The 25,215-nt window shown below is 36.7% G+C and overlaps 1 protein-coding gene and 1 non-coding gene across 2 annotated transcripts in view; both read right to left on the bottom strand.

Moving 5' to 3' along the window:
* Positions 1 to 25,215, bottom strand: part of LOC134212481 (A disintegrin and metalloproteinase with thrombospondin motifs 7) — a 655,262-nt gene that overhangs the window by 305,397 nt on the left and 324,650 nt on the right. The window lies entirely within an intron of this gene.
* On the bottom strand, positions 6,698 to 6,802 carry LOC134218672 (U6 spliceosomal RNA). Its single transcript, XR_009981435.1, has one exon. It is a non-coding gene; the product is annotated as a U6 spliceosomal RNA (small nuclear RNA).

The raw sequence follows: 25,215 nt of genomic DNA, 5'->3' as shown, positions 1-25,215 counted from the left end.
ATACAGGAATTTCGAAATTTAGTCATTAAGGAATTCAATAGTTTAGAAATACAGGAGTTTAGGAATTTGGGAATTCCTGAATTTAATAATTAAGAACTTAGGAATTTTGGAACTTAGGGATTTCATAATTTAGGAATTTAGGAACTAAGCAATTTAAAAATTTATGAGTTTATGAAAATAGGAATTTGAGAATTTATGGATTTAAGAATTAACAAAATTTGAAAATAAAGAAATTTTTCAATTAAGTAATTTATGACTTGAGGAGTTTAAGAATTTAGAAATTCTCGTTGAATACCTCCTAAAATTCTTCCAGAAAGTCTTAATAAAGCTCATTGAGGAAGTCTTTCAAAAACCCAAAATGGAGTTCCTCCAGGATTTCATTCAGGAGAATCCCGCAGGAACCCAGAATGAATTCTTGGGGGGAATCAGAATGAATTCCTCGGGGAATTCAGAATAGACTAATGGGGCAATGCGGTATGAATTTCTAAGGGAATCCAGAATGAGTTCCGGGGGAATTTAGAATGAATTCCGCGAGAATTCAGAATAAATTCTGGGAGAATTCAGAATGAACTGCAGGGGGAATTCAGAATTAATTCCGGGGGGAATTCAGAATGAATTCCGGAGGAATTCAGAATGAATTCCGGGGAGAAGTCAGAATGAAGTCCGGGAAGAATTCAGAATGAATTCCGTAAGAGAATTCAGAATGAATTCCTGGGAGAATTTAGAATGAATTCCTGGGAGAATTCAGAATGAATTCCTGGGGGAATTCAGAATGAATTCCTGGGGGAATTCAGAATGAATTCCTGGGGGAATTCAGAATGAATTCCTGGGGGAATTCAGAATGAATTCCTGGGGGAATTCAGAATGAATTCCTGGGGGAATTCAGAATGAATTCCTGGGGGAATTCAGAATGAATTCCTGGGGGAATTCAGAATGAATTCCTGGGAGAATTCAGAATGAATTTCTGGGAGAATTCAGATTGAATTCCTGGGTGAATTCAGAATGAACTCCTGGGGGAATTCAGAATGAACTCCTGGGTGGATTCAGAATGAATTTCTGGGGAATTCAGAATGAATTCCTGGGGGCATTCAGAATGAATTCCTGGGGGCATTCAGAATGAATTACTGAGGGCATTCAGAATGAATTACTGGGGGCATTCAGAATGAATTCCTGCGGGAATTCAGTATGAACTCTTGGGGGAATTCAGAAAGATTTCTAGGGAGAATTCAGAATGAATTCCAGGGGGAGTTCAGAATGAATTCCAGAGGAAATTCAGAAGGAAATCCAGGGATAATTCAGAATGAATTCCCGGGAAATTCAGAATGAATTCAGGGATATTCAGAATGAGTTCAGGATATTCAGAATAAATTCAGGGATAATTCAGAATGAATTCAGGAAATTCAGAATGAATTCAGGGAAATTCAGAATGAATTCAGAAATTCAGAATGAATTCAAAGGGAATTCAGAATGAATTCCTGGGGGAATTCAGAATGAATTCCTGGGGGAATTCAGAATGAATTCATGAGGGAATTCAGAATGAATTCCTGGGGGCATTCAGAATGAATTCCTAAGGGAATTCGGAATGAATTACTGGGGGCATTCAGAATGAATTCCTGGGGGCATTCAGAATGAATTCCTGGGAGAATTCAGAATGAACTCTTGGGGGAATTCAGAAAGAATTCTAGGGAGAATTCAGAATGAATTCCAGAGGAAATTCAGAATGAATTCCAGAGGAAATTCAGAATGAATTCAAAAGGGAATTTAGAATGAATTCGTGGGGGAATTTAGAATGAATTCCAGGGGGAATTAAGAATGAATTCCTGCGAGAACTCAGAATGAATTCCTGGAGGCAAGGATGATAACGATCATTCAGTAATTTGCGTTCGATCATTTAGTAGTATGTCAATAACATATTCCAGAGAGTGAATTTCAAAATAGGTTGTATGGTGCATTTCTAGTGTGAAGGTTTTTCTACAATTTTGGCTAATGGTTCGTTATTAGAATTCAACTATTAACGGACTTAGAGCGCAAGTTGCAGTAACTCAAACTAAATGATTGGAATTTTGTTATCATTTAGCCTAAGTTACTGAAACTATAGCTACAACTCCGTTACTAGTGGAATTCAAACAACGAATTATTAGGCAGAGTTGTAGAAAAATCTTCGCACTAGAAGTCCACCATACAACATATTTTGAAATTCAGCTTCTGGAATGTGTTATCGACAAACCACTAAATGATCGAACGCAAATTACTGAATGATCGTTAACATCCTTGTCTGGAGGAATTCAGGAGGAACTCCTGAGGGATTTTAGAATGAATTTCTGGGGGTATTCAGAACAAGTATTTTTAATATTCATTATATTATTGATTCTGTAAGCAAGGCAAAATTAAATGGCATGATAAACTAATTTTGTACTTATGACTTTTTGCCTTTGTCGTACACCGAGATGTAACGAAAAGGCTATATATTCACTTCCAAGACGATTTTGTGATAGAAGGTCCGGAGACTCATAGAGTTATATACCAATCCACTCAGCTCGACGAATTGAGATGATGTCTGTCTGTGTGTGTGTGCGCGCGTGTATGTATGTGCGCAAAATAAAACACACTCATCTTTGCATTAAGTTGCATTCGACGAGGAATCCTGTCCGATTGTTTTCTATTGAAAATTGGCCAGATAGGACTATGGGATCAAAAGTTATGGCCAAAATACGATTTATGTACAAAAACACGCTAAGAAAATCTCACTCAATTTTTTTAGTGTATCTAATGTACGAGAAAGGCACAAACACCGCAAGGTGGATCAATCAGAGTTTTTGTTTGTTGTTTGCTATCATATTGTACTCATTCGAAAATTGTTCTGTTTTGGCTCAAATGACTAAAATCGTGTTTTTAGCGCGTTTAACTAATAGTACCTTTATTATGCGATTTAGCGTAACAATGTCTTCCAGATGGGGGTCCCTACACGTTCGCCTTACAAGCGGATGGTCAAGGGTTCGTTTCCCAACCCTTCCACCAAACCCTCGTCAGTCGCCAGATCCGCAGCGCATATGGTGGCGTTTGGGAGACGCGCCTTACCGCCACGGCTGCTTGATGACGACTGACAACTTGTCCTTCTCGGAGGGAAGTTACCCGGATAAATGACAACAGAACAATGCAACGATCATTCGATACACGACATGGACAAACGGACACAATGAACTCACGGTGAGATGGACTGGCAACGACAGCAATAATGAATAATGGAAATCTAAAAATAGATTCACTGTGGATTCTGTACAGCAGAATACCACAGTTGATCTCGGCACCGTTGCGGCTAAGAAACGCAGAGGCCTACCAAATAAAGAAAGGAATGAAAAAAATGTCTTCCAGACGTTTTATCAGTAAGTTAATGTACTTCTTTAGAGGTATTCAACTTAATGATCAATCCCCTTATTAGTGAGATGATTTTTTTTTTACATTTTTCAACATACAACGTTTGTGTCTTCACGAAAGTTGTAGCAAAACTATTCCAGAAAAACTTTGTCGAAAACGCCAAGTTCGTAATTTCATTATTTTTGGAGATATGTCACGTTTTCTGCCGACAACCCTTTTAAAATGGTGTTTTCATCAAATCTTTTTATTTTCATTTCAACATTTTTTGCATGAAAAAATAATTTAAAAAAAGTTATAACAGTTTTTATGTTTTTTGGACATATTTGATATAACTGTAACTTGACCAGGAACAAATTGTGGCAGTGTGGCAATCTTCGGTATTTTGCAACTACCCCTGTGAAGCTTCAAGTAGGCCTTAACATCATGCCAGGGCCAGGTTGTTTTGATCATAAGTTCATGAAAATATGCTCTCACTTGTATGCAAAATATTATAAACCTTTAATTTTTACACTAAAAGTTTAGTCCAAAGTAGCTGATGAAACAATGCACCATGCGTCTCCATATGCCTGTATGCTTATTAGAGTGGGGCGTCATGGTCATTTTCAAATCAATGGTTTTCGAACCCATTCTGGGTCCTGAATAACTGTGCAGAATTTGGGACCGATTGGTTGCTTCCTCGCTTTCCGCATCGCGTTTGAAGTTTGTATGGAAATTAGTATGGGAGAACGTATATTTTTGCATTTCTACTACTAGAGGTTTCAGTTCATCGTAAATCGAGCGGCACATTGCGTTAAAGTATAACCCAAAGGATGCCGAAACACTTTGCTGAAGAAGGCACGTTACTGGAACGTCCACGAAAAAAGTTATAACGCTTTAAACATTGAGTGTTCAAACCATATGCAAAAAAACGTTTATTCTGCCAGCACTGCCATACTACGTATTTAACTGAGTGTTATTTCAAAATAATTGATCTTATAGGGCTATTGAGCTAATGGGAGCTGTCCGGATTTATTTCACAAAGAAAAAAATCCGACAAGAAGGAAGATGAGTTTTCCCCTTCGATAACCCTAGGTTGTCCGGTAATGCTGGCAGAAACATTGATTTCTTGCATATGGTTTGAACAATCAATTTTCGAAATGTAATAACATCCTTCTTCGGCAAAGTCTTTCAGCATTTTCCAGACTATATGCTAACGTATTGAGTCACGTGATTAATGATAAATTGAAGCCGCTAAGAGCAAAAATGTAAAAAAGAACGTTTTCCCATACTAATCTTCATGTAAATTTAAAACGCGATGCGGCATGCGAGGTTGAAACCGATCGAGCCCATATTTTGCACAGTTGATTGGGGTCCCAAAACGATTCAGAAAAACCTTGATCTCACTTGATCGGACGAAGTTTGCGTTTTTCCATACAACTGCGCCCCACTCTAATGCTTATATGAACATATTTAAAACATGTAGGCATAAACAGTAATATCTCGGGTACTTATTCAAAAGGACGTATGTGATTTTGTAAACAAAGATTGAAACGTCGATTTATCCAATCTGATGGCACTCCCACGCAAACCAACACCACCAACGGGTAGCCAAAAGCTTCCCCTACCTGTCTATGGTGATGGTTTGCGTGGGAGTGCTATCAGATCGGACATGCCCGGTACCTGTAGTGTTACGCGCTGAACGGATACATGTTTCATGACTTGGTTGATCGGTCACTTGTTCTTAAGCTCCGGGACGTTTTGGAGAAACAAAAAGACCGGTATTCGCCTGTAAAAGAAATGAGTAAAATCTATCGGCTCATAGACCTGCTGGGATGTTCAGTGATGCACGGATACATCGTTCAGGACTTGGTTGATTTGGTCGGTCGTATGTTCTGAACTCATTTTGGAGACACTGAAATAGTTTACGTTTATTCAAAACTCGATTAATTTATGTTTTATGATCACATGAACATTTTGTTTCTAGACTTACTTTCTGATACATTTGAGAATATATAATCCAGAACAGTTTGGACAGCTTAGGAGATCCGAAAAAAAATATTTCAATGCCTTTTCAGTTTCTTCGATATTAGTTTTTAGATATTAGGAGATATTAGGAAGGATCCAGTAGAAAAACCCAAATTTATACATTAATTCTACATAAAAAGGCTAAAATGCTAATATAAATTTGTGTGGCGGGAATAAAGAGAGGAGAAGGGGGGCTGCTCAAATAAATAATTTTCACAGTTGTAAAAATCTAAAATGAGTGTCAATCCTGTAAGTCAACAAGCAAATTTATGTAGTAAATTTCATAAGTTTTGCAAAATTAATTACTGTTTTTCCCATACTGTTATATCATCTTTTCGAAAAGGCACTTGTTCATATCACATTATTTACGTATTTGCTTCTATGGCTTCTATATTTATTTAGTGGGTAACGGGAAAATTGAAATTTCAAAATTGTAAATCATAAACTATGGATATTAGCTACTGATGGTTTTCCGACTTCTAATACATACAACAGGGGTCTCCAGTTAGCTTTGCGAGCAAATGCGTAGGATTGCCAATCCGGAGATGGTGAGTTCAATTCTCGGTCCGGTCCAGGTTGTTTTCGGGTTGGAAGCTTTCTCGACACCCTGGGCATAGTGTATCCATTTTATTTGCCACACAAGATACTTACTCATACTGTGGTGGGCATAAAAAAGCTTTCAATTAATAACTGAGGAAATGCTAATATAATACTAAGTTAAAAAGCAAGCCAAGTTGCAGTTGGAATGTTGCGTTGCGTTGCGTTGCGTTGCGTTGCGTTGCGTTGTAACGGAGTATTTCGTAGATTGCATACTGATAGTTGTCATGTATATTCTTTACCTTTCTTACCCCAATTGCTTATGGATTTCCATTTGAGATTCAATGGAAATCAATTAGAAATCCAAAATGATAAAACATGAAAGCTATCATTGCCAGCCACGCCCATCTTCTCCGTTACTAGGAAAGGGAAGGAAATGATGATATGACATCTACTTAACGAGAGGCCAGCGACTCACCGACGCCCTCATAGATGTCAAGGAATTGTATGGTGGGTAGGGTATGTGGTTTAGGAGTATCATTATAAGCAAATGATAGAAAATTTGTGGAAATACGTTGGGAGTGACTTTGCTAAGAAATTTATGTCACTCCATTATCGCCTTGCCGATGATTTTCCTCGGAGGGGGGGAGGGTATTAGCCTTGGCTATGGCTAATAGCCTAGGTTTAAGCGCCGTTGCTCGCTCTCTGAAACGAAAAAGAGCAAAAAGAAATTAAATTCCCTTCCCCTGATATGATAATGATTTTGATCAACAAATGAATTAAAAATGTGGAACGCTTCACGATTTTGCGTGTCATCCTTGCACAGGAGCCATGATAATCTTCTCTGTATCGTTCCAATTTTAGTATATGTCCAGCCGAAGCTAGAAATTGATCAGAAATTGACCAGAAATCGTCAATAACTATGAATTGAAATGAATTTTTGGTAATGATCCGACAGCTGCAATAACATGTGATGTGCAGATGTCAACCATATAACATGTGTAGTATGTTCCGTTCAACTTTGAACCGAGTGAAATTTAGTGGGTTTTACATACTGTGATGTATCTTTTTCATGATGAATTAAAAAAAAAAGAATCTATTTCAAGCATCATGAATGTTTTGAATACAATGAATGGTGCTATTTATTCAAGACTGAAAAGAGAATAAGGAGCAAAAATGAAGAAACGGAAGAAAAAATCATCAAGAAATCCGATTTTCGTTTGCCTCCCAGGTTCATTCAAGAGAAAAGAGGAATGATTCAAAGATGGTTTCCCCTACAACCTACGAAACATTCTCCATCGACCAGAAAATTGCATGATTTCGTCTCATCAAACGAAAAGTACGAACACTGCAAAGAAATACTTTTTGGGATATATCATTGTACTTAAGACAATTTTACCATCTGAAGTACCATCTTAACAAATATGTATATAAAAGAAGTTTGGTATCCGTTCTAAAACAGTGTTTAAAAAAAAAAAATCAAGAGATTTTAATAAGCCACAAAACCTAATTACAAATAGGTTTCGAACATCTTCAGGGCAAACGTTTTCAATTGCGATTATACGTTGCGATGTTCCAGGTATATTCTGACAAATAATATACAGTTGTAAAGTCAAGATGCAGACTGTATGATACACCTATACCACTATTAATGGGAACAAATGCCACATAAACCGAAAATCGTTGCCAGCAAAAGTGGAACATGTACATTTATAAAATCATTCTAAACGGCAGTGCACCATCTTGAAATTCAAAATAGAGTTAAAATATTTTGCAAAAACATCCATGTTGTTCAATATTCTTTTCAATAAGCTGGTTTTAGCAGGTAGAACTGCACATGTACCACTTTTCATAATTGTCATAAATATTCAAAATATAATGTATTCAATAGTTTTGTGAGCAAAGACCATAGATGGCCATTCGAATAATTTTGATAGCTGGTCCTATTTTGACTTCACAATAAAATGTATGTCAGGAAAAATAATAAAGTAATAAAAAGATTATTTTAATAACCATTGAAAGAATATAACGAGAAGCACTATAGTTGATAAAACGTCATAATACATATATACATAAACATTCTAAAACAATGTTAATTAGTTAAAAAATGTTGTTTCTAAAACTTGTTTTTGTATGGAGTAATTTGTTGATTGGTCGATATAAAGTCATCATAAATAAAATCCATTAAAAAGAATTAAAAATTATTTTCTCCAATAGCCATCCGACCAAAAGATTCAATATTGACAATCCGGAGATGATAAGTTAAATGTTTCGTCTGTTCTAGTAATGCTTAGTTTAACGATAATGAATTCAATATATTGAAAATGAGATTAATATAATGAATACGATGAATGTAATATAGTTGATGTTTTTAAATAATGTTCAAATTAGTACGGTGGAAAAACAGAATATAAAGAAAGTACTTAAAATATTGAAAATAATGTTGGATGTAAGAATGTAAGAAATAAATCAATATGAGAGAAATAAGGAATATAATGAATGCATTAAAACTATAATAGCGTCATACGCATATTTGTCCCATATTTGCTGGGATTCCTATGGATAATAATGCGTAGAACGGCAGTATACATTTTGAAAATAATTAAAATTAATATATTGTATCAACTTACACTTAGCTCAATACAATATAGCATGGAATAATATCTCTATTTTTTTTTGTCTTCAGCGATACCGCAATGGGGGAATAGTTATCGGTCACAGCCTTAAAGATTCACTCACAAGCAACAGTATGTGAAAAAACTCCTAAATGATCTCCATGGATCTTGTTTGGCTAAATCAAAGAATTAAGTTCTTGTTGTACTACCTTCGTTAAAGGTGGTTTATACTTATGTAAATTACATTCCCCTTTATTAACTGATTTATAAACCATGGAGAATATGTACCTTCTGAGTTCTCTACAAATCTGCCGTGCAATACAGACAACCCGAAGACTAATATCTAATAAAAGAAAGAAATATTCATAATAAGATCTGCTTCAAACACAAAACACAGTGTACGGAAATTTTTCTTTCCCACATACTCGAATTAATTAGAAATCACGAAAATAAAGTAATAAAAAGAAATACTCGAATTAAACCATCGAACCAACAGTTTTTGGTAAACTTCTACAAATTTTTCAGAAACAGATTTGTAGGTATGTGTTTTTAATGTAAAGAATGGCTATAATTATAACTACAGAAACTGATACAAACCTGATGGAGTCGTTAGTAAAATGCTACTTGTCGATGCCTTACCTTTGACGGGGGCCTACCTAGCTTGTATGTTTATCTTAGAGATTACACTTCCCTCACGTTTGCGTTCCTTCTGGTGTCATCTATCTTCTTCCTAGATCGCCAGATAGTCTGATCGCCAGATAGGTACCCAAATAGGTCGATTTGCTTACGAACCCGTCCGTACCGTCTATGGCGGCTCCAGAGCTACTTGATAACTTCGTAATCCAAAGTTTCTCCTCAAAGCGCTTTTATACATTCGGAGGAAAATGTTACGCTACCGGCTTGTATCCTTGATATCAGTGACGCTTCATTCCCCAGCTTACACGTAACAATTATGTAAAAAAAAAAAAGGGATTTCCTGACAGCAGTTTATCACACGATGATCCGCGCGCACAGCCTCTTGAAAAAATCATTTTCCAAGCGTGCAGTTTCACTGTCTGCTTCTACGTTGAAACTGTTCCACTCTGGTACCTATTAATTTATTGTCAGACTTGTTTGAAGCGGAAAATCCGGAACGTTATCGAGGTAAACCTTCAATTAACATTGTTCAACAAACAATTCTTCCACTACTCCTTTCATATAGTCTTCTTGTAACAGCAAGTTGTACACATTAACAAACTAAACTTTTAAAGAAAAAAAAAGGTCGCAGATGTAACAAATAATTGTTTTTAAAGAAAATTTAGGAGATCCAGCCAAGTTGCAGTTGGAATGTAGAGCCATAAAAGATGAAGAGGAATACATACAACAATATCTCCGGTTCTACTTAGGTGGAATCAGAATCACAACATACGATAACTCATTTGGTGTAAACATCGTTCGCCAATTTCACCGCCTGCAAACCAACTGATATCAGCATATCCTTGTGCCGCTATGAGCCAAGCCAAATTTCTCTCATCTTCCCGACATATTGTGCGGGAGGGTGGAATTTAACAGATCAAATGCTAATGATAACAAGCTCGAAACCATCGCAAAGCTACAGCGCATATGTACGCTGTTGCCGGCGAACCATTTGAGCGGCTAAATATTCGTATCATATCAATAATTTGCGGTTCCTGTGCACAGTAAAGGATATGTAGGCAGGAGTACCGATATGGAGCAGCAAATTATTCATAATGATGATGAGCCCACAATCAATCATTCGCCGCAACGATAACATCTGGATAGCACTCCCACCCAGCATCATCATACATGCAGAAAGAAACTCCTCGCGCTTTTGGTTTGCTTTTCTTCCTTCGGTTTGGCAGCGCCATCGTGCACAATCATGGGTATGCGTTATTTATATGTATTCTATGGGATTCGAATTCATTGTAGGTGAAGATTGTAACAAAAATAGACAAATATGGTTACCTTTCATCCATTTTAAGTCGTATTCAAACGAGAATTAACTCCAAAGTTATGACTAGGTTTCTACTTGATTGACTTATTGGTTCTCTTCCTAGGTCTCCCTTGGACCAATAGGCACGATATCGAAAATACAGATTAAGATTCAGAAAACGTTGCTCAAACATTTATTTTTGAACTGACCCTATCATCACATATTGTTATCTGAAATCAATTATTTATATACGTTTTTTCTTCTCTCCTTTCTGTATTTATTCTTCTTTTTCTACTTCTTCTTGTTCTTCTTCTTCCATTCCAACTGGAGCTTGGCCTGCTTGTTAACTTAGTATTATATTAGCGTTTTAATAGTTATTCATTGGAAGCTTTCATATGCCCAACAACTCATATGTTTTTGACAAGAAATTGAAAAAAAAATCAATTAGGACGCATTCAAAGTTAACGATGATAGATTTTAAAACATCCTGTGTCTCTCACCTGATATTCCAAACTTTCAATTACATCACGAAATCTCATAGGTATATCAAAATTCCATAACATTTGCATCTGGGAGCACCGTGCTTCACCTATGTTTAAATTAATGGAAAAAGTACAAAATTAATGGTAATAATGCTTACATTACAATCTATAATACACGCCGAAGGATACGTCTCTGTCATGCGAGATGAATTAATCTGTGGTTATAAAAAAAACATCTATTCGCATACCCCTACATGTAGTACAACACATCAATTTAACCAACATACCAAACTTGAAGCGATTTGGTTGGATCGGAGTCCGCTCGATAATTGGCGGAACTAAGCATCGCCAATTTTACGTGCAGGCAGTCGTTCTCGATTTCACTTCCTCTACCCGCCCACCACCCCTGTGAACCCGGCAGACCGGGCAAAACGTTAATCGAGCGGAAAATTTCCCACTAATAAATACACCCCCAAGTGCCATGTGCACATGTGCTGCTCACAAAAGGCGCCGCCGAAAATCACCAAAAAACAACACAAAAACGAAACCGTTTGTCCACTGTTGTTGCACAAACTCACTCACTGCGTGCGTTTGGCCAGCACAACCGATAGCGCTGCTCCCGGGGGTGGATGAAAGGATTTGAAGAATAGGTCATAAATCGAGAGAATGTTTGGGTTTCGGTCAATGAACATCAGGAACGCTGAATAGGTTCGTGCCATGACGCGGCGATGATTACCATCAAGCATTCCAGACGTGCGTTAGCTATTCTATACATAGACAGACATAGGCCAACCTTAGTACAGTGAGCTAAACAAACGCAACGAAAAATTATGCTCGAATATATGTTGCATATGTTGAGTTTATTGCTAGGAGGCACTAGGTGTCGCTAGTGAACGATCTATGATCTAGTACGCTAAACTTACGGGCGCATCAACTCTGCGTGTGCTAACGGTTAAAATATGCGTAGATCATCGATCAAGCAGCTTGGTCCACTTGGTCTGTCTGAATGCGAACGCGTCCAGCACACGCTAGGATTACGAGTGTCCAGACGCGTTCCACATGGCTCTACGCGTTAGCATGGCAGCTGACGTATTGAGATTAGCAAAGTTGATCGTACATTATTCAGAGCTGTTCGTCGCTCCGGTGGATACGTTACGTTAGATGCGCCAGAAGAACAGCTTGGGAGCTTAAACGATCTTTTTATTCAACAACTAATACAAGGATATGAAAAGAAAGTGTTACAATATTAACATGCCTATTGAAAAGATTCAGTGAAGAGCTCAATGACACCTGTGGATGATTTCCAAGATTTCATAGGTGATAAACACTAATGTGAATATGTACATTATGTGGAAAAAATTGATTTGAAAAGTTTATTGGAGGTAATCACGCTTAGTTGCGAAGGCAGACGGCGGTCCTTCGCTGCCGTAATTTGAAAAAGTGACGTATGCGCCAAATTACAACAAGCATGTTTTCCATTTTTTCAAGAGTTCGATGAGTACTAGTCGATTACACCATTTTTGGAAAATGGCTCATACGTCACTTTTTCAGATTACGGAAATTCGTAGCTTAGTTGTCACCAGCCCTAGGATAGGATGTGCCAATTAGTCATAAAAAAACGTACCGATTTTCTGTCAAAATCGTACCGGTTGCTGATTGGGTGAAAATGACAATAGATTACTTCGATCGGCGGTATCACATTTTCAAAAGGGCAGCTTGTTGTTACCTTGGCCGTGTTGCTGGGTAATTAAATTGAAATTACCGATAAGATTCAAAAGTTTGTTTTTGATTTTTTTTTTTTGATGTAAATTGAAGTTATGCTAGACTGCAAGTGATGTATGCATGATTCTCAAATGTTATGCTAATTTAAAGCACGTTTTGAAGCATCATTGACCACATTTTAACCATTTTTACTCTGATACGCATCTAATTCCACGTAAAAACTTGTTTCTGTTAGTTTGTACCATCTTTTACGATGAATGATGAAAGAAATTAACGAGAAAACATCAAATTTAATAACAAATTATTTGGAGGATTTTGCATAAAAATGATTTGGAAGCACTGGCCACCACCTCGTTAAAGCAACCGCCTGAGGAAACAACAAGGCAGTCAAAATTGAGTTGTCACATCCTATCCTAGCACCAGCCTAGCGCACTGAGGGTCATGGATTCGAGTCCCATCGAAGGAAAGTGATTACCTCCAATAAATTTTTCAAATAAAATTCTTCCACATAATGTTCAGAACATTGTAAATTAATGACCATGTCGGGTGGCTAATACCCGATAAATAGGCAATTAACTTTGATTGAACTTAAAATACTGACTAAAAGTTATTAAATGAGAAAGACTTACGATAATATGCAATGAAAATAATGATTGTAAATCAACTTCCCCTAGCTAAAAGGGAAAGAACAATTGAATACTCGATCGAATAGTACTGATTTTCGGTGGTTTCTTGAGTATTTTTAAAGCTTATTTTCTACTTCTTCCATTGAAAATAATGTTAAAATCAATTTACTTTACTAATAAAATAAGGCTATTGGCAAGGGGCAACTAACTCTAAACTTTCGAAAGTATTCAGAAATACTAACAAATACTAGGGAAAAACTACGTCGTATTTATGGTCAATTGATCGAAGAAGCCTGGTTGGGAAAGCATGGAACACAAATGAATTCTGTCTTCTTTAAATTCTCAAAAAATCACTGAACAACTGTTTCTATTTCTAATACGTTTTAAACAATCATTGGGGCTCCCGCTTTGGTTTAATGGCAGAATCAGTAAGAGGCACAAATCAGGTATTTCCAAAACGGAGGAGCACTTTGTTTCAATTAATAACTGAGAAATGCCATAACAACCAAACTAGCAACCGTATCGTTGTTTGAGGAAAATCATGGATACTAGAAATACCACGGAATACTATTGCGGGACAATGAGTAATACTATCACAAATCTTAGAGTTGGTTACCCCTTGGCTATTAGAGAAGTCAAATTATGCTTGGATTGCTTGATTGACAAAATTAAAGAAAAAAATCAATTTATTGAAACTTTTTAACCAGAAAGGAATTATATAGATTAATTAGTTACATGCAATACAATAATATGCGATAGCATACAACAAATGCCTTAATATATGCAATATCGGGATCAAGTGTGTCCTAACTTTTTATTTTTTTTTTCCTAAGCAATGGAGGGGGGATCTGCTCAACAGACATCCTGGGTTGTCCAGGAAGTGCGGGGTTAGGGACCACCTCCAACAGCAAACGAGGGAGGCAGGACTACATCCCCGACCCGCTAAACCGTTTCCATTGCGTGTGTCCTAACTGTGAGGGATCAAGTGTGTCCATGTAGAGTATTTATCTTGGTTTATGTTTTCTATTCAATGGAAAATAAGAAATGAATAATTGAAAGAGTTTATTCAATTTCAACAAAAATAAAACTATGTTCAGCAATATTTTTACACGTTTTGGTTGGATATATTCAAAATTATAGATTTTTTCTCTTTTGAAAATGCTTAAATAATAAAACCTCTCTAAAAACCATGTATATAAAGTAACTAATATGAAATGTTACTCAAATTTAATCATCTGTCTAACGGGTCTGCTTATACATTTCGGTGGTAGTAGTAACAATGTAATACTATCTTCGAGAAAACTGGGGGGAATCATGTGTCCCCGGGGATCATGTGTGTTTAGTTTCCCCTACGGACGCACCATCATATAATTGTGCGACAAACGACTACAATGTGTGACAACAACATGGCATAAATCAGATGTTTAAGCCTTTCAAAGCTAGGATAATCGCCGAAACTAAACTCGCTGCATCTCTTGCTTGAGAATAATCGACGGACCCAATGAACGTTCCGCACGGTCAAAAACCTTCTGGATAGCGAATCGCCATCGACATTTGTTCTTCTTCGAAACATCTTGCTTCATCAAGGATTATTGAAAACATACCAGCTATGCGTTGCCTTCTACTTATTTCAGACTTTATTAAAGTTACCGTTTTAAATTGTTGGACGAGTGTGTGGGGTTGGAGAAAAATGCATTCAGCGTGTGCATACCCAGATTCACACCTCAGTGTGTCGATTGGTGAGCAGCAAGCCATGACTCTGCCTCTTCTGCTCGGATCTCCGTGGTGTTGCAAACGCATCCACGGAGTGTCGCTGTCATATCATTTCGTTCCGGAAATGAGCTGTCATATTCTTCTTCTTCATCTACATTACATCCCCCACTGGGACATTGTCGCCTCGCAGCTTAGAGTTCATTAAGCACTTCCACAGTTATTAACTGCGAGGTTTCTCAGAGTCGATGATACTTCTATTCCCAGGGAAGTCGAGACAATTTCCAACCCGAAAATTGTCTAGACCGGCACCGGATATCAAACCCAGTCACCCTAAGCATGGTCATGTTTTGTAGTCGCGCATCTTACCGCACGGCTATAGAGGGCCCGTAAAGCTGGTAGATCACTTTTACGTAGTGTTTTACTGGAAAAAGTTCGAGTTAGGGTTCTATGGATGTACTAACTCTTCATGAACTGGTAAACAATGGTATTTAGTTCGGAGAACACACGGAAATTCTTTTTACTGAACAACTTCTATTGATTGAAATGGTCTAGATTGAAATGGTCTTGTAGATAGAGCTAAATCCCGGGTTTGTAGCTTTACTGGTGATATTCTAGAAGCAAGACAAGGATGTGGCTAGGGCTCCGTACTCTTGGGAAAACAAAACAAGAACTGTATCGAAAACGATACTTCATTGCTTCTCAATAGTAATGGAGTAATTCGACATGCACTTAAACACTAAGGATACGGGGAATGCTACAATAGATCTAACAACTGGTCGCAGTGGTACGCCCGAACAGGGAAAAAAGGAGGGCAGCTCTGAGCTGTCATATCTACTAAACAAATCGCAAAGGTCCAAGACATTTTTTTTGTTAGTTAAATCTTTACCGTCCCTGTGTCCACAAAACGATAACTATTGTTTGCCCGAATTTATCACGAGATCGAATAACTTCGTGATGTATGTCAATGTGCTTTTTTGTTGTTGTTTTTATTTTTTGAAGAAATACTTGATCAGCCACAGAACTCAATTTCATTTTGTGGGCTGTGGACTTTTCTCTCTGTTCACGAACTTCACAATCAACCGCAAAAATCCTGCGCGGGTAGCAAATCGCAGCACTTTCACTTGCGCAGTATTCCAGCCACTGACTGGTAAGTAGAATAATATTTTGCAGAGAATCCACGATACAGAACAGAGTGTCTATCACTGGTTTTTATAAAGATCTCCAATTTCGGCTGTTTTGGTCCAGTTTCGACTGTTCTGACCAGTTCAATGGACCAGCTTTGCTTTAGATTAAATTTTGATTGGATTTGGATTAAATTTGAATTGGATTTAGATTGGATTTGGATTAGATTTGGATTCGATTTAGAATGTATCTGGATTAGATTTTGATTGAATTAAGATTGGATTTGGATTTGATTTAGATTGGATTTGGATTAGATTTAGATTCGATTTAGATTGGATTTGGATTGGATTTTGATTTGGATTTGTATTGGATTTGGTTGAGATTTGGATTGGAATTGGACAACAATTGAATTGTATTAAGATTATATTTGGATTGAGAACCCAACAAACAACGACAAGCTACAAATAAGCATCTAGGTTGAATTATTGTTTATTTGTGATCTTCGTGGCTGAATAAAATGGATGCTGAATAATTCGCTAGACAGATTTCATTTCAGCATTTAATCTAATTAATATTCGACATGGCCTATTTATTTGTTTACTACCTTGATTTGAAGTCGAACTAACGTTTTCGTTTTATCACATTTCAGCATATTGGGGAAGTTTAACAATATGCTGAACTAATGATTTTTAAAGTTCTCTGTTCGACTATGATGTGATGCTCTGAAAGGGTGGTCGAATTGAGTTTGAATAGTAAGTTAACCGTTGTCCTTCTTAGCCATTGGATTTCACATTTATCTGATCTATCGCACAGTGGTAAAAAACATTATGCTTTTCAGTTTGGAAGAAAATCTGGATTCTAGATCTGGAAAATTTGATTTATAGGAAAATAAATATAATGAATTATTTTCAAGACATGCTTTTTATATTCGTGATTTATTAAGCTGTCGGAACGAACAAAACTGCTGGAGCAATGAAAAAATCATGCATTCATGCGCAACTAAATTCACTAAAAGCCGGACATAACGCCGTTGAATAACGTCGGAAAATTATTGAATCTTTGATGTGTGGAATCCCAATATTATTCCATGATGCATGAATCGCAACCGTTTTTCAAGAGATTCTGAGGAAGGCCGAATATATATTGATTTTATTTTCATAAATTCATAAATAGCATTGGGGACGGATTTTATTTTATCGTTTATCGACATTATTTTTACGTATTTTTCCTAGTGTGCGATGGTTATGACTGGCTGAACAATGGTTGAAATAAAAATCTTGTACAGTTATTAACAAACTGTAGTTTGACAGATCGACTTATTGAATAAGAGTCACTTATGATTCATATTCAGCAATAAGTTTATTTATGTTATGCATTGAGTGAGCCATATCTAACAAATCAAGGATGGCGCAGATGACAACGTTACCGGCAGATGATCAAATGACAGCAGTTCGAGACCCGATTTAGGAAAATTTTAAAATGATCATATGAAAATATCAATTGCTTTAAAATACGTTCATTGGAGATCTTAATGATGTTACCTTCTATGTGTTATTATTTTCGAAGAATTTACATGTAGCTGAATTGAGGCTTAGTAAAATGCTTATCAAAGGTTTAACGAATCAGTTAATAAAGTTGTTTTTCAAAATGAGATATTGTAGTTGAATAACTTCGCCAAAATTGTGTGAACAAAGCTTGAACAGAAGTTGTGATAAGAAATAGTACAGACATAATTCAACACAGCGCTGAATTAAATCATCACACTGATGTTAGTTCAACTGGTGAATGTTTGTTGGGAATGGAATTGATTTGGATTTCGATTGAATTTACATTCAATTTGGATTGGATTTGGATTAGATTTACATTCAATTTGGATTGAGATTGAATTGGATTTTGATTGGATTTGGATTGAATTTGGATTGGATTTGGATTAGATTTGGATTGGATTTGGATTTGGATTGAATTCGGAATGGATTTGGATTGGATTAAGATGTGATTTGGATTGGATATAGATATGGATTCGAATTGAATATGGATATCGATATTCGATTTACCTTCGATTTAGATTAGATTTTGATTGGACTTGAGTTAGATTTGGATTGGATTTTGATCAGATTTGGATTGGATTTGGTTTACATTTGGATTGGATTAAGATTGGATTTTGATTGAATTTGAATGAATTTGAATTGGATTTACGTTCAATTTAGATTGGATTTGGGTTGGATTTTGATTCGATTTACATTCGATTTTGATTTAGATTAAATTCGAATTTGGTGTGGATTGGATTTGGATTATATTTGGATTGGATTTAGATCAGATTTGGATTAGATTTGGAATAAATTTGGATTGGATTTGGATTGAATTCCCAAGTAACAATTTCCATGCTTCTTGGATTTATCTAATTCTTATTGCAGACTTATGACAGCAATCACCAAGCTGATTTCTCAGTTTTATTGGCGTTCTTATTACTATCAATAAACCTCTCATAAATCTGCTTCAAAAAACTTCAAACGTCAAATGCCTATTGACCATATGAACATGTCTATGGTTGTGATGAAGATAATAAATCCAATTTTCAACGCTCGAATAAAGCTCAAATTTTTGGTCATAATGTGGTCAAATGAATAACCTCCATAAGAATGTTTGCATTGCGAAGAGTTTATGACGGTGTTTAATAAAAGCGAAAATTTTCTGATCAAATTCTATGATGACCATATTGAAAATGAAGTAGCATTTCGCAGTCAGTGAATTATTTCATTGAAATTCATGATTTAACGACATTTTCGCCGCGTATCATACTTTTTCTGATAAATAATTTTATTTATTAATAATTTAGGCAAAAGTACTAAGGGAAGATCCATAAAGTACGTCACGCAAAATTTGGCTATTTGTGGTGATGAATATTTTCGATTTATTTCCCTGAATTACGTTATACTGCCGGCGCGTGGTGTTCAACGTTAATTTTTCGCCAGCTTTGACCATAAAGTTAGATGCGCACTTCCTTTCAATTGTACTGAGTCGAAAAAAAAACAACCTAAAAAAAATATTTTTTTGTTGTCATCATCATAACTTCCACCAACAATCCATTTTGTTATTATTTTTCTGCAAAGTTTTGTTTCTCTTTTTTCAGAGCAACATTTTGACAGCTACCGCAGCCAAATTCCCTTTTTTTGCGGGTGGTTTAAAATAGGTTTATAGTGGTTATCTGGATTTGGGTTAGTATTTGGATTCAATTTGAATTTGATTTCGAATTAAATTGGTTTTGGAATGGATATAGGTTGGTATCGTGTTCAAAAGAAATTTCTTTTTCTATCTCAATCACATGTTAAATTCCGTTTACTGAATCGGAAAAGTAAAGAATCGAAACAAAATTCTTACAGCAGTATCCACATGAAAAGAACAAAAAACAAAATTGGCATTTGTAAGGTTCCTACGCAAAGTAATGGGAGCTGTCACTTTACTTTCGGAAAAATATTCTGCTCGATTATTCCGTAAGTAAAAGTGACAATTTGTTCCATGCAAAATAGTTGTCAAAATTCCTCTTGGTAATATTGAACAAAATTCCGTAACCTCTCTCAAAATTCCTCTTGGTAATATTGAACAAAATTCCGTAACCTCTCTACTTTTTAAGTCGATACTGGCCTTATGGATTGGATTTAGATTGGATTTGGGTTGGATTTGGATTGGATTTGAATTATAATTGATTGGATTTGGGTTGAATTTAGATTTCATTAATTTGGATAGTAGTTGTATTAGATTTGGATTGGATTTGAGTTAGATTGTGATTGCATTGGACTTCGTTGTATTTGCAAAAATCTCTGCAATTTTATATTCTATTTCTGGGTGTTTGCCTCTGTCTAGCATTCATAACTCCATCTTTCTCGGATAACGAAAAAAGGCCATAGACTTCGTAAAATTGTTTGTTCTCTAGTCACCAACGAATCCATAGATTTACCATATCTTATTCCTTGAATAGATTTGTGCTACAAAATAGGATTAAAAGTATGAATCAAAATTAGTCCTTTGCGACCCACCATTGATCAATCCACGACTCCCCTTGGGGTCGCGACCCACAATTTGAGAACCCATGCTCTACAACAATAGAGAAACTGATTTGACTGTCCGTTTCAGAGCAAGACACCGCGTCCTCAGAAGGATTCGATTCCGATACGCTTTTCTTTGTAGTCGGCTTGACAGTGTATCGACGGATGTCTTTTGCGACCTGTTACATTATTGATATAATGAAAACAAAATTGGCAGCAATTAACTTCGCTTTGGGGATAATTTCCAATCAGCCCGTAGACCATTATTTCATCTTCTCGGATAGTCTTAGTTCTATCGAGGCACTCCGGTCGATGAAACCTGTTAAGCACGCATCTTACTTTCTTTCAAACATAAGAGAGCAGATGCGTGTTTTTGATCGAAAGATCATTCAAGATTACCTTTGTTTGGGTCCCATCTCACTGCTCAATCTACGGCAATGAGAAGGCAGACTCGCTGGCAAAGGTGGGCGCACAGGAAGGTGAGGTTTATGATAGACAATTCTCGAGCAACGAGTTTTTCCCATTAGTCCGTCAGAGTACTCTTCAAAGTTGGCAAAGAAATTGGACACACAACGAACTTGGACGGTGGCTATTTTCTATAGTTCCAAAAGTTTCTGGGCGAGCGTGGTTCAGAGGTGAGGACTTAAGTCGAGGCTTCATTCGCGTGATGTCGAGACTTATGTCTAATCACTATTCACTAAACGCACATCTGTACAGAATAAACCTTGTCGATAGCAACTTATGTAGGTGCGGAGCCGGTTATGATGACATCGATCACGTAGTTTGGTCCTGCTCGGAAAATGACGCCTCCAGAGAGCAATTATTGGATACCCTTGTGGCCCGAGGTAAACAACCCTTCAGGGAAGCTTGAGGTGTTTTGGGAGATCGTTTATAGTTTTCTTTTTACTTCTGACATCAACATCTAATAGTTTCTTTTTTCTATCTTCAAAGTTTTTTTTTTGTTTAGTCTCTGCCTTTTTGTTCCGTAGAGCTCCATGGCTCTTGCCATCCGGAAGATGCTCCCAGTCGAACCATTCCTCGAGCATGACGACACGCCACATCGTCACTGACGCCAAATGCCCGGATGAGAAGCTGAAATTTCCTTATCCTAAATCCTAAGCCCCGTCCATCCCTAAACATTGTAAACTAACCTCGAGTCACCACGAGTACGCTGGCTCCTTCCCCTCTCTTATTAACTGTATAATAAAATGATATTGATTGTATATATCACAAAGAACCATGGCTCCGTAAAGTGTTATACACGCCTGAGCCTACCAAATAAACGAACTTGGAAAAAAAAAATAATGAAAACAAAATCCTGTCAACCAAAGCTATACATGCAATTTATCAAACGGGTAAACGTTAAACAACCTTTTCAAAGCAAATGCAGCCAACTTATTTGGCCAACAGCCAACAGACCTAAACCCTCACCTCGATTACATGGAATTTTGTTTTAGCTCCTATTTTTTTGGGTTTTAACAATTTGTTTTACAATTTCCCTTGAAATTCCTCTGGAAATTATTTAAGGAATTCTTCCGGAAGATCCTGTTGGAAATCTCAAGGTTTCTGCGGGTACTTCGCCTTAAATTTCTACACTAAATCAACTGAAAAGCCATTCAGGATTTCCCGAGAATGACTTCCAGGAATTCGCAGCAATATCTTAAAACAATAACCCAAACATTCTTCTAGGAATTCTCCCCCTATTTCTTCTTGGAAGAACATGGATTCTCTTAAAAATTCCGTTTTAAATTTCCCCGGAAATTTTTTCAAGAGCTTCTTCAGAATTCCCTTTATAAGTTCCCTCGAAAATTTCTTCAATAATTTTCCGGGAGATTGTTTTGGAATTCCCACAGAAATTTCTCAAGAAGTTCCAGGAAGTTCATTTTTTCATGAAGAATTTCGGAAGGATTTTTTGGAGGAGTATCCGAAGGAGTTCCCAAAGGATTTTCTAGAGAATTTTCAAAACTACCATATAAGCTTGGTTGGTTGATTCGTTATACAGCGTTTGCAAGAGCCGTAATGTAGGCAATTATTTATGATGTGTATCATACTAAGGCGAAGCCAAACGATTGCATCGAGAAAGGCATCTTCACCGCTAGGTGGATTAATCTGGGTTTTGCCTTTCTCGTACACCAAGGTGTAACGAAAAGGCTATATATTCACTTCCAAGACGATTTTGTGATAGAAGGTCCGGAGACCCATAATGTTATATACCAATCGACTCAGCTCGACGAATTGAGATGATGTCTGTCTGTGTGTGTGTGTGTGCGTGTGTGTATGTATGTGCACAAAATAAAACTCACTCATCTTTTAGACACTTATCATGATCCGATTTGTTTGCAATAAGTTGCATTCGACGAGAAATCCTGTCCTATTGTTTCCTATTGAAAATTGGCTAGATCGGACAATGGGATCAAAAGTACGATTTATATACAAAAAACACGATTAGAAATTTTCACTTAATTTTTTTTAGTATATCTGGTGTACGAGAAAGGCACAAACACCACTAGGTGGATCAATCAGGTTTTTTTTCTATACAAAAAACTACAGAGGTAAAAATGTACCAGGTTTCGCGTGGCGTAGACAAAGGAATTTTCCTTGGAGAAAGTCCACTAATTACGTAACGCAAAAGTTGGCTATTTCATCACCTCTCCCTCTATCTTACACTTTTTGAATGAATTCTCTAAAAAAATGTATGGAGCGTCGTAGATCTCGCAATCTCTCCCAACTAAGCGTTGCGAAATTTATGGATGTTTATTTCAATCGTATGAAATCCTTTAGATGAAATTGTGTTTTCGGACTGTGTTTAGGTGTAAATCAATCTTCTATTTAATAAAAATGAAATGGTCTGTGTTCGTATCCGCATAACTCAAAAACGGCTGGATGGATTTTCTTCATTCCTTAATATTTTATATTGTTTGATATTGTTTCCGACGGGTTTATATGATATTTCCACATCCGGAATTTCGCGTAAGATTGAGTAAATCGTGAAAAACTAAAATTAAGAATCGTATGGAAACTTCGCATGGGCAGTTCAGAACGCGCATTTTCGCCTACTATGCGAGACAACGTCTGTCGGGTCAACTAGTAGGGGAAGGTGGGTAGACTTGATCCCCGGGGAGACTTGATCACCCCCTGTTTTATCGAGAACTAAAGTAGTTTTGTTCCAGCGTATTTTTTTAGTATAGATCCTCTAGACAAATGACATTTATGTGGCGAGTTATTTTTTGGATTGACAAACTAATTTATTCTGCAGGGCGGTTTGTATGTTTTGACCCTCCAAAAGATTTTTTTATTGGCCACGCAAAATTTGAACAACTTTTTATAACAATGACCAAATGGTTTCATTTTTTCACAGCACAAAGCCATAAATATGCTTAATGATCTGTACTGATGAAAATGTCAACATTCCATCAAAGTTTTAGGATATTTGGATTTGAAGTTATTGCCTCAATATGGGGACACTTGATCCCCCATTATTCACTCATACAAAAATTTGGCGAAAAAATTCGAATAAATATAAATCTGTTCTCAGGCTTCTATTTTTTTGTACATTTGACAGATTTGATGAAGGATTGGCAGGAAAAATTATTTATTGCGTAGATATCGTAGAAAGGGGATCAATGCTCCCCAAATTTTAAAATTGCATGGGCTGTCAAATTCAATAACAAAAATCGTTCATGTATACGCACAGCAATTCGAAAATCACGCGTATTTTGAAAGAAAAATATTTAATATTAATAATCTTAATTTAAAATTAATAATATTATTAATCTGAGGGCACCTTTCTAATTTTATCAAAGCAAGTTATTGGAGAGGGATCAATTTCCCCCGAATATTTTGAAAGTCGATTTTTGACAGCAATCCAAAAAATCGATTGTGAGATCGAAGTAAGCCGTGCTCAAGCAACGTCGATATTTTCTGTCACGAAATTTCCAGCACGCAAAATTCCAGTTCCGGCTAGTTTCTCACCTCAAGTATGATCTTTTCAAGAACATCTTGTGTTAAATATCCGGAACAAATCGTTCGAAAGCGCCACAAAAACCCACTGGAAACCCTGAGAAGAATTCTGGAGAATCGCGTCTCAGAAGCGCGACGGAAATCTACACTATCTACATCTACAAGGGCGGAAAAATTCTATCAGGATACCGATGTGTCGTCGAAGGACAAGAATACTTTCAACAGCTTCGCCAACAATACCTTCTAACGGACTGCAGCAGAGTTACAACAACTTCTAGTGAAATCCAAACAGCTGCCCGTCTGTAGTTATCAGGATAAGTTGGCTAAGTACGCTTTTCCTGAGGGTGCTTAAAGCCTTCCCAAGCGTATCATGTCCAAGTTGAAGCATAGACGCGTAAGCCAACCATAAACCAGCTCACATTCAGGGAAAATGATGTCCAGGAATGAGATTTTCGAGATATGGGCAGTAAGTCAAATAATAACAGGTAAGTGGCTTCAAGCGAAACATAAAGGTGAGTTCAATTTTAATTTTACTTCACTGAATCACGAAATGGAACAATAGCTCAAAATGCAAGCTCTAGTTGATTAAGTGCCTTTCTCAATATAGTAGAGTAAACAATCTTTACCAAGCTATGCGGTCACCATACTTTATCTTATTTGGTACCAAGAGGCTATCGGCTTTTATCTGAAAAAAAAAATGAGAGTTTGATTGATGTTTATGCTTAAGTACACTTAGTATGGAGTCCAATAACAGTATTATGTATGCATCCTTTCTTATATCTTCAAATATTTTACTAGGTCCACACATTTTGTTTAATTCATCCACTTACCTAAAACTAACCGTAACCGAAGAATTTAGATTTTCATATATTCAGATGATTCTTCCCTCATTTCAAATCATAATTATTCTTCTTATTTGTGCTGTTTTCTTCCACCCACGAATATCAACTGTCCAGTTGTTTTTATTATTATGCTGGAGACGATATACGCTTTGTGCTCATTTTCCTTCTTTTTACTGCTTGTATTTTCGGCGAAGGCCTACGCCTCAAAGACAACTGCTGCCACCCTGAACTTCCACAATGA

Source organism: Armigeres subalbatus, chromosome 2, assembly GCF_024139115.2.
Source record: "Armigeres subalbatus isolate Guangzhou_Male chromosome 2, GZ_Asu_2, whole genome shotgun sequence".
NCBI classification, from domain to species: Eukaryota; Metazoa; Arthropoda; class Insecta; order Diptera; family Culicidae; genus Armigeres; species Armigeres subalbatus.
Note: the sequence above shows the minus strand (reverse complement) of the source record. Positions and strands in the feature narration are given on the sequence as shown.